Source organism: Taeniopygia guttata, chromosome 30 (assembly GCF_048771995.1).
Source record: "Taeniopygia guttata chromosome 30, bTaeGut7.mat, whole genome shotgun sequence".
NCBI classification, from domain to species: Eukaryota; Metazoa; Chordata; class Aves; order Passeriformes; family Estrildidae; genus Taeniopygia; species Taeniopygia guttata.
The window spans coordinates 2,048,412-2,061,188 of record NC_133055.1 but is presented as its reverse complement, the minus strand read 5'-3'; the positions used below and the strand labels follow the sequence as shown (position 1 = coordinate 2,061,188).

Sequence of the window (12,777 nt, the reverse complement as noted above, 5' to 3'; positions counted from 1 at the left end):
GCAAACACAGGTGGCTCTAATCCCCCTTCTCACTTAACCTCGGCAATGTAGCTCTTCTTTTGGCCAAGTTCAGCAGCCCACTCATAGAATCCTAGAATGGTTTGGGTTAGGAAGGAACTCATGACCATCTCATTCCATGCCCCCTGCCTTCCACTGTACCAGGTTGCTCCAAGCCCTGTCCAATTGGTCTGGAACACCTCCAGGCATGGGGCTGCCACAGCTTCTCTGGCCAGTCTGTTCCAGGGTCTTACCAACCTCACAGAATAGAATTTCTTCCCACTCTCCTTCTGAACCTGTCCTTTGTCAGGCTGAACCCATTCCCCCTTGTTCTCTCCCTCCAGACCCTTTTGCAAAGTCCCTCCCCAGGTCTCCTCAAGCACCTTCAGGCATTGGAAGGAGCTCAAAGGTCTCCCTGGACTGGCTCCAGCAGCTCCACATCCTTCACCAGTTCCAGAAACCAACCAGAGTTCAATAATTGAGAGACAAGAACTAGGTGGTTCAACAATATTTACCAACACACGGAAATGACACAGGAACCCTCAAGCCCTGTGCTTCTCTGAGACCAGCTCTGCATCCCTCCCGTTTGGGGGAGGGCATCAGCAGGAGGGATCAGCACTGCCAGGGCAAAAGGTGGCCTCTTTTAATGGCCCTTGAAACCGGGCATGTGAAATGAGGTACACAAAGCCAAAGGCCACGTGGACCTGTCATCTCTGAATGGCTCTTCACAATCTTCCCAGGAACATGAATGACAGTCACTATTTTCCCAGGGAAACGGCATCTGTTGGGAATGTGGTGCAGAAAATGTGCTTTCTGCTCCTCTCAGAACCAAAATTCCTACCCATTCTTGTAAGTCCCTAAAAGATAAGGACCCTATTCAGCTGAGTGACAGTGAAGCAAAAAGGCAATCCAGGAATGCATTTTCCTGCTCACAATACCCTCCATTCACATGGGTGGTTTCTCACTGGCACACAGGAGTAAGGAAGGAACCCAAACACATCATGGTACATAAAATCAGATGTGTTGAGGGATGAACGCATCTCTCAGGGATATGGAAACCTCCCCTGAAAACCCAGTTCAGGGAGAGCTGGAGCTCTTTTGTGACTCTAGGCAGGAAGATGCTCAGGATCTCCCAGAGAGGCTCAGCAGGCAGTAGCATTGGGCCTGGATCTCGCTCTGGAAATGCCTGTGGCTCAACTGAGAGCTCTGGGAATGATTTATAATGCACTGAGAGGGGCCACAGACCTGCAAGGGTCTTGCATCAGGAGCAAAGAGCAGCCTGGAGGGTGGGGAATGCTGGATCTGTACCAATGTGTGCTCATCCCTCACCGTAATGGGGAGCTGCCCCCAAAGTTGCTATGTATCACTTTTATGGTTCTCCTCTTGGGCATATTTTGGAGCAGGTGTTTTCTGTGGCTTTTTATGGTGGGAAGCAGACATTTGCCTGCTGTGATATCCTCACAAGTAATACTAACTCCTCGTTCCCTTTGGTTTTATTATTTGGGTTTTATTCATCTATTTGTTTGATTGGTTTGCGTGGGTTTGTTTGTTTGGGTTTTTGTCTGTTTTGGTTTGAGTTTTTTGTTTGCTTTTTTATAAGACTCAGGTGAAAGCTGCATAGCCAAACTCAAGAAAATGTACAGCAGGCTTGACTTTCCAGAAATTACTTTTGGCTGGGTTTAACTGCATCCTCCAGGCTCAGGATCACCAGTATATTTGCAGGTTTTCCTCTGCATCATCAGCTTGCCCAGACTCCGCTTGGTGTTTCACAAATGGAGAAGGCAATGGATATTGTGCCAAGCTTCCTTTCAAACAGCCAAACCTGCATAAGCATGACAGAAAATAAAGAAGAAAAAGAGAAAATATTCACCAAGTAGAGCAGAACCAGTGTCCCACCATCTTCCCCTCCACTGTTATTAATTTTGTACATTTAGAGGCAAACCTGGGCCTAACGCTTCCATCTCTCCGTTCCTGATGCTACTGGACTCCAACCTGGACTGCCCCTGATCCCACTGCCGGCTGTCCATGTGGGGCTGGGGATGCTCAGCCTGGAAAGAGGAGACCCTGGGGAGGCCTGACTGCAGCTCTGCAGGACTGCAAGGGTCCCACAAGAAAGGTTGGGACAGAGTGTTCAACAGGGCCTGTGGCAACAGCACAAGGGAGGATGGCTTTCAGCTGCAGGAGGCTGATTGAGGTTGGATCTAAGGAAGCTGCTCTTTTCCACTGAGGCTGCTGAAGCACTGGCCCAGGCTGTGGATGCCCCATCTTTGCAACAGGGCTCTGAGCACCATGGTCTGGGGGAACGTTGCTAAGCATGGAACCAAAGGCTCTCTAGCTCAACTGTCACGTCACAATCCATGTCCCACCTGGAACTGCCAGCAGCCAGCAAGCAGCACAACACAACCGTTGGCCCTGGGGTCAGCACACCCTGCACGCTGCTCCTGCCCGCTCCTGCCACCCTTCTTGTTCCTGCCCCCTGATACCCCCATCATCAGTCTCGATAGCTGCCTAAGGCCTGGATTGTGTCATCCATCCCTGCAGGATGATCACCTTTGTCCTGAGGAAGGTACGGTGCCATTCCATGGAGGTGGATCCCCCCAGCTGCCCGGGTGGGCTGGAGTTCTGGGGGGATGGGGTGGGACAGGGACCCCACTCTGAGGTTTTGCTACCTCTGCAGGCTGTCGCAGACAGAGAGGACAAGATGGAGGTGGACATACAGAGTGATAGAGAGGAGAGGATGGAGGTGGATGGAGAAAAGGCTGGAGAGGAAGAGATGGAGGTGGACCCACAAATTGATAGGGAGGAGGAGATGGAGGTGGATGGAGAACAGACCGGAGAGGAAGAGATGGAGGTGGACCCAACGACTGATAAAGAGGAAGAGATGGAGGTGGATGTGGAAGAGGAGATGGACGTGGACATGGAAGAGCTCACCGAGGACATGGAAATTGATGAGGAAGAAGAAGAGGAGGCCATGGTCCTGGGATGAAGACTGATGTCAGCAGCAGGACAGGCATGTGGTCCCCACAGGAAGAGTGGGTTCCCTGCAGCCAGTCTGGGGCTGAGCTGGGTGGTCCCTGCTCCAGCACGTGGTAGCCAGTGCATTGGATTCTGGTGGCCATGCCCAGCCTGTCCTGTTCTTGCTTTTGGCCGCACAAGCCCCATCCCAGGGCCTGGGGCCCAGCCCCCAGATGCAGCCAGCCTCAGCTCTGGCAGCAGAGTCCCGCTTTGCCAGCCTGGGGACACATGGAAGAGCCCTCTGTGCGTGACTGCAGTGTCCATGGCACCTGCTTTTCTTCCTGCACTGATGGAGGTCCCGGACAGAGATGGCACCCATTTGTATATAGTTTTTAGAGTTTGTTGTTGCCTTTGGCTCTTAGGTTTTAGTGCTTAGTTTTGTCTTCTGTAAATACATTTCAAATATTGTTGTTAGATATGTTCTTAGGTATATACGTTCTATAAGTTGTTATTATTACAAATATTCTTAAAAATCTAATTGTGTTCTGTGTTTTCATTGCTGTTCTTCTGTAAATAAACAACCTTGATTTTTCACACCCCAGTTCTCTTTCCATTTGCTTCAGGCACAGGCAGCATTGGCAAAGCTGTGCTTTTCACTTGCTCCAGGTTCCCAGGGCTGGAGGTTCTTGGGGGAACTGGCACAGCCATCCCTGTAGTGGTTGTCCCACTCAGAGGGTCCCACTGACAGAGGTCACTGTCTCCTTGCAGTCTCTCTGGACACACTTGGTAGCTGCAGGGGAAAATCCCAACGTGCCCTGTCCCGTGGGATCCCATGTTGGGACTCAATGTCCCAGCCAGGGTGAGCACTGCTTGTGGCCCTGGGCTCAGCATGGCAGGCCTGGTGCTCACACCACTGCAGACTTAGAGCTGGCCATGCACAGCTCCGTGTTTCTCCCAAAAATATCACTGCTGCAGCACCTGGGGTTCCCCAGTGCTGGGCTCTTTATCCCTACTGCATGGAGGATCACATGGCATGGCAAAGGATGGATCCCGTGTGGCATCCAACCTGCCCTGATCCAGGCTGGGCACCAGCAGGGCAAGGTGCAGTGCAATGTGTCTGCACAACCCAACCAGCCATCCTAGCCCAGCCCCTGGATGAGATGGAAAAACAGGTGGGGAGTGACTCCAAACAGCACTGTCTGATTTATCTTAGCCAAAACCAGCACTGGGGGTTGTTGGGAGAAAGGGAGAATTCACATGTTCAGTGACACATTGGATAAGGACCTTGATCAGATTCACAGAGTAAGGAGAATTTCTGCATTCCTGATTCACAATATTTGCAGCTAAAAAACACACCTGTCTGCCCAGGTAAAAGCAGATTTTCAAAAGAGAGCTGGGTGGGATTAGGTAACAAGCAGATAGGAATAGGGAAGCAGCAGTATGTGACTTCTGTGTAGTTCTGAATGATGTTGTTCAAGACTGAGCTACATAGTAATAAGAAATGGAAAAGCAATGATGAGAAAAATAATAGACGTACACAACAATGGAGATGAGATTGGATTCTGGTTTGAGGCAGGACTTGGTTCCAATACAATCTGCCTGGGAAGAGGCCTGGTTTACACTCGTGTTGTTTGCTTTCCTTTGAAGAACAACAATATCCAAAACATGACAGAAGAATATTCCTGGGCTAGATGTTGGTAATTCAACTGCAAACCTCAGGAGAGGAAGGATTGCAGGAACCACAAGAGGAAGACAAATTGTAGTCTCATCAAACAACAGAAAAGTCCCGTGTCTGTGTATAAATATACAGCGCTTGTGTTGAATTATTCCAGGAAAATGCAAGTCTGAAGTGAATCCCAGGTGTTTGCCTTCATGAAAATTAGCAAGCCCTGATTCGATTTCCTTCCCAGTCAGTGAATATGAAATCCCTGGGCAGATGCCTCAGTTCCAGGTGTAGGTAGAGTTTCTGTATCCAGGAACCTCTCCTCTGCATCTCCCATTTTTCTGAAAACAAGTCCACACAGTGGCCCCAGTGGCAGCACGTGTCACCCTCTGAGCTGCACTCGCTGAGATTTCGATTGCAGCCCAACTGAAGAACAACAAAGGCTCCTTTGCACCCCAACTGAAGAACAACAAAGACTCCTTTGCGCCCATACCCAGAGACAGAGCCCAGAACAGAGCTCAGCAACTGTTTGAGCACTGCCCGGGCCTTTATCAGAACAATCTTAATTGATGTTGGAAGGGATTTAAAGGGCAAACACAGGTGGCTCTAATCCCCCTTCTCACTTAACCTCGGCAATGTAGCTCTTCTTTTGGCCAAGTTCAGCAGCCCAGTCATAGAATCCTAGAATGGTTTGGGTTAGGAAGGAACTCATGACCATCTCATTCCATGCCCCCTGCCTTCCACTGTACCAGGTTGCTCCAAGCCCTGTCCAATTGGTCTGGAACACCTCCAGGCATGGGGCTGCCACAGCTTCTCTGGCCAGTCTGTTCCAGGGTCTTACCAACCTCACAGAATAGAATTTCTTCCCACTCTCCTTCTGAACCTGTCCTTTGTCAGGCTGAACCCATTCCCCCTTGTTCTCTCCCTCCAGACCCTTTTGCAAAGTCCCTCCCCAGGTCTCCTCAAGCACCTTCAGGCATTGGAAGGAGCTCAAAGGTCTCCCTGGACTGGCTCCAGCAGCTCCACATCCTTCACCAGTTCCAGAAACCAACCAGAGTTCAATAATTGAGAGACAAGAACTAGGTGGTTCAACAATATTTACCAACACACGGAAATGACACAGTGTCCTAGTTTAGGGCAAATTTGGGGAAAACCCTCTGAAAGGAGCTCCAGGAAATAAACCCCCACGGCCCCTCCCCACCCACCTGGTTCAGGGAAAAATTTTGCTCTGAGAGAGAAGTGGAAAAGAACCTGTTTATTCAACAAACAAAGGACTCCCCAGCACCAAAACAATTAACAACACCAGATGACAACAAAACTCTTTCAGCCCTCTGAAGAGATGAATAAATCCAGAAAGTCTTTCCTGGGAGTGGTCGCCCGGGTCTGGACGCTGGGGATTGCTCTCCAGCACTGGGGATGGCTGCTGCAGATCACAAAATGCAGGCTCCTGGTGTTCCTTGGTGTTTCCCAGATCCCAGTCCAGAGCAGGTTGGATGGTATTCAGGAAGAGGAAAGGAAAAAGCAACAGTCCAGGGAAAGAATTGGACTGCTTAGCTAACCTAACTAGGAAGCAAAGGCAAAAGCAGAAGCAAGCAAAGCAAGCAAGCAGGCAAAGCAAAGCCAGCCAGCCAGCCCTAGCCTTTTCTAGACAGCAGACCATGGGGGGAGGTGAACCAGATGATAACAAGGCAAAACAAACCTTCACTTTAAGAGTCAGTTCTGAAAGCACAGAACATAATATCAAACGTAAACAGAACACACGATTGGAGATACAAACACCATAACGTCACCCTAGGACAACAGGGCAATCAAGAATATGAGAAATATGTAGTGGGGCACACTTCTGTAATATTAGCCTCATTTTTCACCCCACGAGTTGCTTCAGCACGAGCTCTCACACAATTGAGAATCCTGGTCCGCTGGACAGGAAAGTGAATAAATATTCCATCTAAAATGTTAAGTGAGCTTGCCACTGATATAGGTGGTACCTGTCATGCAGTTCTTCAAAACAGAGTTGCCATTGACTTCCTTCTTCTAGCACAAGGACATGGGTGTGAAAAATTTGAAGGCATGTGTTGAAAGAATTTGTCTGACCACTCTCAATCAATTCGCCAACAATTAACGCAACTGAAAGACAACGAGAAGGAGCATGGAGCATGTTGCAAAGGCACCCTGTACCCTAGCAGCAACCAGACCTGTCTCACCTGAGTTTCTCTGTGCCAGCCTAAAGCCAAAGCGGCACCAAGTTCCACAATTGTCTCACTACTGCCAGTCCTCACACCCCAGTTACTGAATGCTAAATATTCCCTTAGGGTCTGTGTAGACCACCACCAAGAATCACACAAATCATCATTCACATGAGAAACAGAACGTCCTCGATGAGAAATGTGAAGTTTAGTTTTGTCTCTGCAAAAAGCCACCATGGCGCTAGTTTAAAATGCTCTGCAGTAGGCTAAGGCAGAGCAAGAGCTGAACTTGCAGTGGCAGGGAAGTCCCTGCAGGCAGGTGACTGCAGCCACAGCCAGGTGAGAGCCTGCTTTTCTCAGGGCAGCTGGCTGTACCTGGCTCAGCTCACTGCTGCAGGCAGCACCACTGAGTGCCTGTAAGGGGAATGTGCACCTCGAGTCTGCCTGGAACCAGGCTCCTTGGGGAAACAGCATTGAGAACAGATTCATAACAAATGACATCACCTAAGCACCTTGTGCTTGTGGGAAATGATGGAATCCGTGGCGAAGATGACATCAATATCTTCCTTTCAATTGCCTTGAAAAGAACCCAACACAATGCTGCGGCAACACTCACTTATTAACGACCAAGAGAAAAAATTAAATCAAGCAAAGTTTCCCATGCTGACCTTATGAAATTCTCTATGCAACTTTCTCAAGGTTGCATAGGCTTTCCCAATTAAATTTAAAGGATAATGACAGTGCCTAGATACTCCAAAAGCAAAACCTTAGCTACCAAGGCAGTGAATTTAGGTGCATGGAGTAGTCCAAACTTTGACCTCAATGCTCCAAATTGCATCCCATCAACCAGTATGCAAACAAGGAAAGACTAGCAGGTTTTCTCAGGGGAAAACAAACCAGTGGCTAAATGCGGTGACAAGAGACTGCAAGGTTGACCTGAGGGCATACCACCTCCAGTCGAGATCTCTGAACACAAGAGATCCCCTGTCCCAAGAGTATGCTGCAAAAATGAATGACCAAGTTGAAAATCTTACCGACACTGAGCAAAATGTGAAAGGCAATCATACCTCCAGCTGGGTTATACAAGTTGACATTCTGCACACTTCCATTGTGTGATGCCTCGCTGGCATTTGGCTAAAAGGAAAGAGATATTTTCTGTAAAAACTTCGGCCTGCTCTCCATCACTGCTGATAAACTAGGCCCTTTGTTTTAAACAAGAGCTGTATTTGCAAAGGTTTGCTGTCACATCACTAGAAAGGGCTGCTTTGACACAGTTCTCCCTCTGCAGGCAGCCGGCTACAAAACTGCCCTGAGAGAGCAACCCTCACTTGGCTTCTAATGCAGCCAAGCGTTCAAGTAGCAAGTCATCCTTTCCCAGTTGCTGGAATTTATAGGCACAGGCTGCCCTTGAAATCAAGTGCCTGAGTACAACTGAACTGGCCAGTGTCCAGCTAACAATCCAGGTGAGAGTGGTTCACAAAAATATAAGAATTTTGGACGCGACCTGATGCTGGGATTTATTTGGTACTAAGGAAGCACATCTTGGAGTCAGCTCCAAGAAGAATTTCATCTGCATAAGGTGAATTTTGACTCTCAACAGGCATGAAAGCCCTTTCTCTTGCCCTCAGCTCTAGATGCAATTCTTTGCAACTGTGAAATGGAAGCAGTTTATCCTAGGTTAATCAGATATAACAAAATTCGGGTTGCTTGTCTGATTTCATAATTTAATACAGAATATATCACATTCTGCAGGAGGTTAAAAATCACTGAAATGTTCATCAGCCTAAGTACATTTTTTAACGAAAACAACGACTGCCATCCAACTGCTACATTCTGTAGGCAAAATTGTCTGAGATAAAATCTAAAAAGCTATGATAAATGGACTGAAAGATGTGAATTAATTACCATGAGAAGGGAGACATCAATGCCAAAGAGAAGATAGAATATTACTTAATTGAAGAAATTATGTAATTTAGAACCAATGAAGATTAATTGGTTCTTTTTTTTGCTAAAAATGCTGAAATTTCTTTGTTTGGAAAAGCTTTGAAAACGGTGTGCATGTGGCTGGAGTTCTCCACTATGCATCACAGCTGAGCATAAATACTAAATACTAATACTAAAAAATACTGTTAGAGAGTTTCCTTTATCCTGACATGTTCGGTGAGTGCAGTGCAAACATGGAACAATGAGAAATACATGCATTTTGACCAAGTGCCAAGCCCAGAGCATGAATTTCCTGAGTGTCCCAGCATTGAAAACATCTGACTTTCACTGGAACCTCCTCAGTGCAATCCCTGAGAAACACATCCATCAGAGAACTTCCCACTTCCACTGGCACCTCTTCCGTGTCATCCCTGTGAGTGGCTTCCCCCATGGGCAGCTGCCCCAAAGGGGCCCTTGGAGCACCAGTGGGGCCCCAGCCCTGCCCAACAGGTCCCGCGGGGTCAGCAGCACCTGACACCAACACCATGGCCAAGCCCCCACCCGCTGGCAGCCCGCAGAGCCCGACACCTGCCCCTCACCTCTTGGTCCTGGGACCTCTGGGTCACCCTGACGGGCACGGCAGGGCTCCTGGGGGCCCTGCGGGACGCAGTGCAGACTGGGGCCCTGTGGAACGCTCTGGATCGTGCCCAGGCCCACAGCTCCGCCATCCTGCTCTGCCTCGGGTGCTCCGGCTCCCACACAGACACTGGTCCTGCTGAAGAATCTGCAAAATGCAAAATATTTGTCAGGAAAATGTGTTCTTTGATGTTTGTTTTTTGTGGCTTTCAAGGCCCATCAACAAGAAGGGAGATTATTCCCATGAAACAAGAAGTAGCCAAGGAGTGATGGCCAGGCCTTTGAAAGGCAGGTTACTTCTTGGCTGGATTGCCTTGTTGGGGTGCAGGGCTTGACAGGCTTCAGCTACCTCAGACACCGGGGAGGTTAGCAAGGCTTGGGAAGAAGGATGTACCACTGATGGTGGGCACAAAGAATGCAGATGTAGGGGCACAAGGACATTTGGCAGAAGCCCCAAGGAAAAGTACAAACTGATAAAGCCAATGCAGAAACTGCACTGAATCACCTCCTGTGAGGTAAAAGGCCATTCCAGCAGGGGCAGGCCATGGCCATGCGCTCCAGAAGCCATTGACATAAAAGAAGGGAGAGACTGAGCATGCAGACTAATGAACATGAAAAGTGAGAGGATCATTACCCAACAGCAGACAGAATACTAATTATGAAGAGAACTAGGGAACTTGCAGTCAATGAACATTAATTCCTTTCTTTGCTAAAATGTAGAAATACTAAGACACTCTACTTCTTGGGGTGCTGGCTTTGTGAATTTGTTCCTGAGCCCCCCATTTCTGCACAGAACTGTAAATAATTACCTCCACTCAGTGTGTGGATCAGCCTCTTAACCAACGTGTGCTAGAACCAGCTAAACTGGAACAACACTCACTCTCTCTCTGACACCTCCGCTCTCAACACAGCTGCTGAAGGGTCTGAGCAGTCCTGCTATGTGCTGGTGACAATGGCCACGTGTCCTTGGAAACGGGGATTTTTTCACTGCTGTTTCTAGTAAATTGTTCTTATCTCAACCTGTGATCTTTACCTACTTGTGCTCTTCTATCCTCCTGCCACAGGAAAAGTGGTGGGGAAGTCAGTGAGTGGCACATGGTCTGAGCTGTATCAGTGGGAGCGCAAAACTGGGGAATACCATTCCTACACTGCAACAATGTGGAAAAATCAATTTCCTAAGTTACTTTCCTTACTGTCTAGTCCTACAGGAAAATTAGCCTGCTGAAAAGCAACTGCTGTCATTGAGCTGAAAGCCTGCTAGGTAATTCCTGTTTTAAAGTACAGATTTAATAAAATTACACAGAAAGCAAAAATTAAATATTGATAAATAGTCTTTATAAGAACATTTTAAAATATTTTAAAATCAATGATGGGAGAAATTCCTGTGACCTTTTTCCGGTCCCACAGTGACAAAGAATTCTATAACGCAAATTACAACTGAATATTTTCAGCCTCTAAAAATAAGTTAAGCAAAATAGTAGAAAGAGTTACATCTGAGTTGCATTTCCAAAGCAGATGGTTTACTTTAATGGTTAAGGCTAAAGAACGGGAAATGAGAGAATCTGTGTGTTGAAAAAAACCCACCCATAATGGAACTGTGCAAATGCACTCTGTTCCTCCCTGAAATGGAAAGTCTCATATTCAAAATATCATTGAAAGTTGAGGCCATGATTTCAAGAGATTTAATGGCAATCAGCTGTGTCATAAGTCATTAAAGAGAGCAGTACTGATCTGACTTCACAGGTGTCTGAATGAATGACAGAACAGAAAATCAATACATTCCTAACCATGTTTTCTTGGATAAGTCAGATTTTCCAGAGGATTCAGAAAACAGGTTTGGGCTTGGTTTTTTCTCCCTCTAAAAAATGGCCAAAAGAGTTCTTGCTTTCGCTTAGTTCTGAAGGGTCACTCGGCTATGATCAAGGGCAAAGATAGCAGATTCCAAAAAGATGTCCTTGATTTTCAGACTTTTTACAGACAAAATACCATGAAAGAAAAAATTAAAATTCAGACACTACTTTGCTCTCCATTAAACCACAAACCCACACTCTAACCTAACCCTAAGCCTAAACCCACACCCTAACTTAACCCTAAACCCACACTCTACCCTAACCCTAACCCTTCTCATTAATACAAACACAGAAACACTGACAGCCTTGGTTGGCAGAAAAAGGAAAACTGATTTCTCGACAACTCATTGAGAGCTGTCAATGTTAAAGCCCCTGCCCTGGGTTTCACTGCTACTCCCCACCTGTGCCCATCCCTGCAGGGCAGGACCAGTATCAGGAGGACCTGTGGCAAGAGGTGGTGACAGTAGCAGGTCCCTCTGCCTGGGGCAGAAGGCACAGCACCTCTGCTCCTGGCTGGAACAGGGGCCCCTTGCCCGGGGGGCACATGGTGTCCCAAAAAGTGGAGGGGCCTCAGCAAGAGGCCAATCCACCAGCAGCTCTAGCAGGGCTCCTGCAATTCGTTATTCAAGGAAAAGGAAATAAATTGTCATTTCCCTCACATAGTCCCTAGACGCTGGTTTCTCTCCCTTCTAATGCCCTTCACCGTCCCCTCGTGCCCCGCTGTGGGTGACACCCCTGTGCTGGAGGGCACAGCCATGGGCCCCTGGAGTCCGAGGGCTATGTCAGCAGTGGCACCTCTTCCCACAGGAAATCCTGCTGCAGCTGCCATACCCTCAGCAGAGCAGATGCCAAAGGCAGAGCAGGCAGCAGGAGCAGCTGGTCTGTCAGAGGACCAAGCCCCTAACCTTCCTGTCCAAATATCTGGATACGCAGTGACTCCACAAGCCAATATAATGGAACTGGGGGCACTCTCCTCTGATGTTTCAGCCCAGAAAGTAGAACTAATTTCAGTCACTTGAGCTTTGGAATTGAGTAGAGGAAAAGGAGTTTACATTTGAACTTATTCAGAATACGCTTTTGGAGTGGTACATGCACATGGGACTTCTGGAAAGAAAGAGACTTTTTGACATATCAAAGCTCCGATCAAAAACGGAGAACAAATCTTGGGTTTACTTGAAAGTATCCAGAAACCAGAGGAAGTTGCCATCAGGCATTGCAGAGCACACCAAGTGGTTAAGACCAAACTGGAATTGGGGAAACATTTAGCCAACGAGACTGCAGAAAAAGACATGTAAGAAAACATATTAGAAAACAAAGTTTTCTTATGCTGTAAAATGAAATATAGGTATTCAGAAACTAGTTCCCATACGGAACTGTGTCTCAAGAAAAGGGGGGATTTGATAAGGACCATAGAACAGAGTGTTAGCATTCAGGAACACACATAATCACGGGATATGATTATATGCAGGTGCTTTTACTGAGAGCTCTGGGAATCAGGGGTACAGACCCAAATCTGACTCCGACATGGCTTTTGAGCTGAACGTATTTTCTATTCTATCGTTATATA

At 47.5% G+C, this 12,777-nt stretch overlaps 1 long non-coding RNA gene across 1 annotated transcript; it reads right to left on the bottom strand.

Annotated features, from left to right (window-relative positions):
* Positions 1–1,650: 1,650 nt before the first annotated feature.
* LOC115491683 (uncharacterized) lies at positions 1,651–11,383 on the bottom strand. Its single transcript, XR_012052273.1, has 2 exons — positions 9,324–11,383; positions 1,651–1,819 (listed from the first exon to the last, which is right to left on the bottom strand). It is a non-coding gene; the product is annotated as an uncharacterized lncRNA (long non-coding RNA).
* Between the last annotated feature and the right edge of the window lie 1,394 nt (positions 11,384–12,777).